Source organism: Triticum aestivum, chromosome 6D (assembly GCF_018294505.1).
Source record: "Triticum aestivum cultivar Chinese Spring chromosome 6D, IWGSC CS RefSeq v2.1, whole genome shotgun sequence".
Taxonomy (NCBI): Eukaryota; Viridiplantae; Streptophyta; class Magnoliopsida; order Poales; family Poaceae; genus Triticum; species Triticum aestivum.
In genome coordinates this window covers 165,589,707-165,596,558 of record NC_057811.1, presented here as the reverse complement: position 1 = coordinate 165,596,558, position 6,852 = coordinate 165,589,707, and positions in this window count along the sequence as shown.

The following is a 6,852-nucleotide window of genomic DNA, read 5'->3' as shown; positions in this document are numbered from 1 at the left end:
CAAGAGCCGGGCTACTTCCTCACCAATGGCTTTCCGCCTCTCCTCGTTAAACCACCGGAGAAATTGCTTGACTGGCTTAAATTTTGGATCAATATTAAGAGTGTGCTCAGCGAGTTCTCTTGGTACACCCGGCATGTCCGAAGATTTCCATGCAAAGATGTCCCGGTTCTCACAGATGAACTCGATGAGCGCGCTTTCCTATTTAGGATCCAGATTGGCACTGATGCTGAACTGCTTAGATGAGTCACCTGGAACAAAGTCAATAAGCTTAGTCTCATCGTCCGGCTTAAATTTCATTACCGGCTCATGCTCCGTGGTCGGCTTTTTCAAAGACGTCATGTCTGCCGGGTCAACATTATCCTTGTAGAACTTTAATTCCTCCGTCGCACAAACAGATTCGGAGTAAGCAGCGTCACCTTCCTCGCACTCCAAAGCTATCTTTCGGCTACCATGAACCGTAATGGTCCCGTTGTGACCCGGCATCTTGAGCTGCAAATATACGTAACACGGCCGTGCCATGAACTTGGCGTAAGCCGGCCGCCCAAATAAAGCATGGTACGGGCTTCTGATCTTGACCACCTCAAAAGTCAGTTTTTCGCCCTGTAGTTGTACCCATCTCCAAAGGCTACTTCCAGCTCAATCTTACCAACTGGATACGCCGACTTACCGGGCACCACGCCATGGAAAACAGTATTGGATTGGTTGAGGCTTTTATCAGTTAATCCCATACGACGGAAGGTCTCATAATAGAGGATGTTGATGCTACTACCTCCGCCCATGAGTACTTTAGTGAATTTATACCCACCAACCTGAGGAGCCACCACCAAGGCCAGGTGACCCGGATTATCAACCCGGGGAGGGTGATCTTCCCTACTCCATACAATTGGCTGCTCAGACCATTGCAAGTAACGTGGAACTGCCGGCTCAACAGCGTTCACAACCCTCTTATGAAGCTTCTGGTCTCATTTGCACAAACTGGTAGTAAACACATGATACTGTCCACCATTGAGCTGCTTTGGATGGGTCTGGTATCCTTCTGCTACTGCTGCTGATTACCCTGGCCAGCTTGCTGGTTAAAACCACCTTGATTACCTTGAGAATTGGAATTTGAACCGCCGCCCGGGCCATGAAAGCCGCCGCCACCCGAGCCGCTGCCCTGCCCATTGTTATCGTCGAACATGTTGGAATTCTTGAAAGCTTTCATGATCGCGCAGTCTTTCCATAGATGAGTGGCCGGCTTCTCCCTAGAGCCATGCCTTGGACAGGGCTCATTTAACAATTGCTCAAGCGTCGGGCCTAACCTGCCAGACCGGGGAGGTGGTCTCCCCTTACGTCGGTGATTGTTACCCTGCGTGTTGGTGTTAGCCACAAAATCCATACCATCATCAGCCTTACGTTTATTACCTCCTTGACTCGCCGAGTTATGCTGAGGGCCCTTGCCGTTGCCATTCTTCTTTCCATTCCCTGTCTTTTCATCATAAGACGCGGGATCCTTGGTACTATCAGAGTCGGCGTACTTGACCAGAGCCGCCATCAGCGTGCCCATATCGTTGCAATCGCGCTTGAGCCGCCCGAGCTTCATCTTCAGGGGCGCAAAACGACAATTTTGCTCCAACATTAAGACTGCAGAGCCGGCATCCATCTTATCAGACGAATGTATTATTTCCTTGACCCGGCGCACCCAATGGGTTGTAGACTCGCCTTCTTGCTACTTGCAGCTAGTCAAATCCACAATTGACATAGATTGCTTACATGTATCTTTGAAGTTTTGGATGAACCGGGCTTTCAGCTCTGCCCATGACCCGATGGAATTAGGTGGCAGTCCCTTCAACCAAGTGCGGGCAGTCCCATCCAACATCATGGTGAAGTATTTGGCCATCGCCGCTTCACTGACCTCCAGCAACTCCATAGCCATCTCGTAGCTTTCAATCATGCTCCGGGCTGTAAATCAGCCGTGTAATTAGGTACCTTCCTAGGTCCTTTGAAATCTTTGGGCAGACGTTCGTTACGGAGAGCCGACACCAGACAAGGGACACCTGCGGTCCTTGTAGCTACGCCTGCCTCGATAGAAGCCGTTGGGTAAACCGGAAAAGGCTAGTAAGCCGTCAGCTGAGCCGCCTGCTCAGCCTCTTGACGTGCTCTGTCTTGATCTACCGCGTTAAAGGCTCCATTATGTGCCGGGCCATGCCCACCTGGCAAGTCACGGCACCGGACGTTTCTTGAGCCGGCCGCTGAAACCATGTGTCTGCTATAACTTGGGCTCCGGTTTGGACGAGGGGTTGAATGAATCCTGTCTCGGCTATATGAATATGCCTCCTGCTGTGCCAAAGCCGTCTGAAGAAGTTCTCTGACCCTGCGGGTTTCGACCGCCGTTGGAGAATCGCCGTCGACCGGGAGAGCTGCCAGTCGTGCCGCTGCAGCGATCATGTTTTCCAATGGATTAGAATAATGACCCGGCGGTATTGGTACGTATTGAGGTGGGGCAGTATTCACACGGGGAGGCCCCATCACTTGCGGCTGGACCAGCGTTCCAACCCCGGGTGCCGTGATTTCTGGCGGGTTACTAGGCCCTGCACCGGGCGTGTTGAAGAGGTTTCGAGGATCATAAACCGGAGGGAGCCGAGATTGAGCCTTCTGATGCCTCCTTCTCATGACCTCATTGGATGCATTCTGATCCATTGTGAGCCGGAAAGACTGCGCCTGAATCAGCTGAGTCTGAGCGTCCAGAGCCGCCCGTTCTGCAGCCATCCTGATTCCTTCTGCCGCCAGATCTTCCTTGGCCTGTGCTATATCCAGCTTTAACTGTGCCACTTCTGCATCATGTTGAGCTTGATCCACTGGGACGACCGTGGCGGTTAACAGGGCAGTCATCTTATCCGTGAGATCCATCAGCACCTGAGCCGGCGAGTGCACAGGGCCTCCTGCCCCAGCGGCGGAGTTTTGAACAGGTTGCGTGCCGGCCATGAAGATTCCAACCCGGCTTGGCGGCTCAAAAGGGTCCGGAATACTGTCGCCATCGAAACAACCCCCGAGCCTGCCGTCTTGAAGTTGATACAACGAGTCCGTCTCACCCGTGGACGATTCTCCATCAGAGCAGATGGCCGTCTCATCGCTAGATCTAGATCCTTTAGAGAGTCCTCCGTGGATGCATCCCACGAAAGCACGCTTCAAGGCAGGCAGAGTCCGGGCGGGTCTCGCACGCTGAGCCGTCTCGATGAGGTCGGTGCAGATGTCCGGCTCAGGGCCCGGCTCGCCGATCTTGCCAATGAAAACGTGGATTCCACCGAAGGGGACCCGATACCCGTACTCGATTGAGCCGGCGTCGGGGCCCCAGCCTGCGTCGTCGATGTAGAGCTTGCCTCGACGACTCTTGGTCATCCGGCCCACATCGCATCCCTTGAGCCCTTCGAAGCTGCCCTTCAAGAACTCAAATCCACCATGCGCTGGCCCCACGGTGGGCGCCAACTGTCGTGGAATAGTCACGGCAGATGTCCTCGTGAAAGGACTTAGTCGTGGAGCCATCGCAACTAGGAAGCTTAAAGGGGTTAAAGCGGGACAAAGGACACGAGGGTTATACTGGTTCGGCCCCTTACGGTGAAGGTAAAAGCCTACTCCAGTTGAGGTGGAATTACTAGGGTTTCGATGACCAGGGAGCGAATCCGCTATGCCTGGCTACCGATCTGATGTTACTTGCCCTAAGCCGCCGGCGGGTCGTCCCCTTATATACATGGGTTGACGCCCCGCGGCCTACAGAGTCCCGGCCGGCTCATAAATAGTGTCCGGCTCGGTGACTAGTTAATCTTGCCTTACAACACAAGTCATGCCATTACGGCGGTTTATCACTACGGGCCTTAAGTCGCCTACGGGCTTTAGGCCCTTTATTGAACCGCCATCTTCAAGCTTGATATTGGGCTTCATATAATGAATTGCCATAGCGTAACCCGACCCCTCCTGGGCGGGTTACACCAGTAGTTATATCCCCAACACTAACCATATTCACAATAACATTTAGGTCTCATGTTTACTCATATCAATGGCATAATCAACTAACGAGCAATAATAATAAATCTCGGATGACAACACTTTCTCAAAACAATCATAATATGATATAACAAGATGGTATCTCGCTAGCCCTTTCTGAGACCGCAAAACATAAATGCAGAGCACCTTTAAAGATCAAGGACTGACTAAACATTGTAATTCATGGTAAAAGAGATCCAGTCATAGTCATACCCAATATAAATTAATAGTAATGGATGCAAATGACAGCAGTGCTCTCCAGCTGGTGCTTTTTAATAAGAGGGTGATGACTCAACATAAAAGTAAATGGATAGGCCCTTCACAGAGGGAAGCAGGGATTTGTAGAGGTGCCAGAGCTCGGTTTTGAAATAGAGATAAATAATATTTTGAGCGGCATACTTTCATTGTCAACATAACAACCGAGAAATCCCGATATCTTCCATGCTACACACATTATAGGCGGTTCCCAAACAGAATGGTAAAGTTTATACTCCCCCTCCACCAACAAGCATCAATCCATGGCTTGCTCGAAACAACGAGTGCCTCCAACTAACAACAGTCCCAGGGGGAGTTTTGTTTGCAATTATTTTGATTTGATTTGCATAAAGCATGGGACTGGGCATCCCGGTGACCAGCCATTTTCTCGTGAGTGAGGGGCGGAGTCCACTCCTCTTGAGAATAACCCGCCTAGCATGGAAGATACGGACAACCCTAGTTGATACATGAGCTATTCGAGTATACAAAACAGAATTTCATTTGAAGGTTTAGAGTTTGGCACATACAAATTTACTTGGAACGGCAGGTAGATACCGCATATAGGAAGGTATCGTGGACTCATATGGCATAACTTTGGGGTTTAAGGGATTGGATGCACAAGCAGTATTCTCGCTTAGTACAAGTGAAGGCTAGCAAAAGACTGGGAAGCGACCAACTAGAGAGCGACAACAGTCATGAACATGCATTAAAATTAATGAACATTGAGTGCAAGCATGAGTAGGATATAATCCACCATGAACATAAATATCGTGAAGGCTATGTTGATTTGTTTCAACTACATGTGTGAACATGTGCCAAGTCAAGTCACTCGAATCATTCAAAGGAGGATACCACCCCATCATACCACATCACAACCATTTTAATAGCATGTGGGCACGCAAGGTAAACCATTATAAACTCCTAGCTAATTAAGCATGACATAAGCAACTATAATCTCTAATTGTCCTTGCAAACATGTTTATTCATAATAGGCTGAATCAGGAACGATGAACTAATCATATTTACAAAAACAAGAGAGGTTGAGTTCATACCAGCTTCTCCCATCTCAATCAGTCCATCATATATCGTCATAATTGCCTTTCACTTGCACGACCGAACGATGTGAATAATAATAGTGCACGTGCATTGGACTAAGCTGGAATCTGCAAGCATTCAATAAACAGGAGAAGACAAGGCAATATTGACTCTTGGTTAAATCAACAATAATGCATATAAGAGCCACTTCAACAATTTAATCATGGTCTTCTCCTATCGACCCCAAAGAAAAGAAAAGAAATAAAAACTATTTACACGGGAAAGCTCCCAACAAGCAAAAGAAAATGAGAAATCTTTTTGGGGTTTCTTTTAATTATTACTACAATAGCAAGAAAGGTAAACTAGCTAAAAGCTACAACTAACTTTTTTGGTTTTTCTCAAGGTTTTTGAAACACACAAGAAGAAAGCATAAAAAGGAAATTAAACTAGCATGGATATTACAATGAAAGAGTATGAGCACCGACATCTAGCAATGAGTGTGTGAACATATATGTAATGTCGGTGAGAAATACGTACTCCCCCAAGCTTAGGCTTTTGGCCTAAGTTGGTCAATTGCCACGGATGGCCAGGCGGATATCCAAAGTTGTAGTTGGGGTCGTACTGAGATGAAGAAGACTCTGATTGCCACTGGTTGGCAATCATCTCCGGATCCCACTGGTAATTAGACTGTCGTGGAGGATCAAATTGTGGTTCCGACTCTGGCTCTGTGGCTGTTGTAGGGTTCCGGTAGGCGTGAATGGCCGCCAGCGGAACGAGATACTGGTCTGCAGATAAATCAAACAAGGAAGGAGCAGGCAAGGTAATAGTCTCAGGATGATGTTTATCAAAGAACAATTTGTATTTAAGCTCCCTTTCCCTATTCTTTACAATAAAATCATGCGCTACCATACTCTTATAATCTAAATAAACAGTAGGCAGCAATTTTTCTTCTTTTTCATAGTGCCTAATAGGTATGTTATAGTATGCAGCAAGGCATGAAGCATAAACACCTCCAAAGATGGGGCCCTTTGTACGGTTCAGACTTAACTGTTTGGCAATAATACCGCCCATACTAACAGAGTCGTCACGGAATAAACCATGGAACAAAATAATAATATCAGGAACACTAAGGTTTCCACAGTTTCCGCGACCAATTAAACAACGACTAGCAAATATTGCAAAGTAGCATAAAACAGGAAAATGTATGCTAGTGATTCTTGCATCGGAAACCTTCCTAGTTTCCCCTACAGTAATAGTGTCAATAAATCTGTCCACATCTTTACGATGTGGTTCCTCTAAGCTACCCTCGAAAGGTATTTTGCAAACCCTGCAAAATTCATATAGTGACATCTTCTTAACCACATCATATAAATGAAACTCTACTGAAGGAGGTGATTCCTTAGGATAATAGTAGAAGTTTTGTAAAAAAGTATTGGTGAGTAAGAGATACTGTTCGCATTGGTCGCGGAGGAAGTCGGTGAGGCCTGCATTCTTAGCCAATTCATAAAAATCATCATAAATCCCGGCTACTCTCAAGAAATC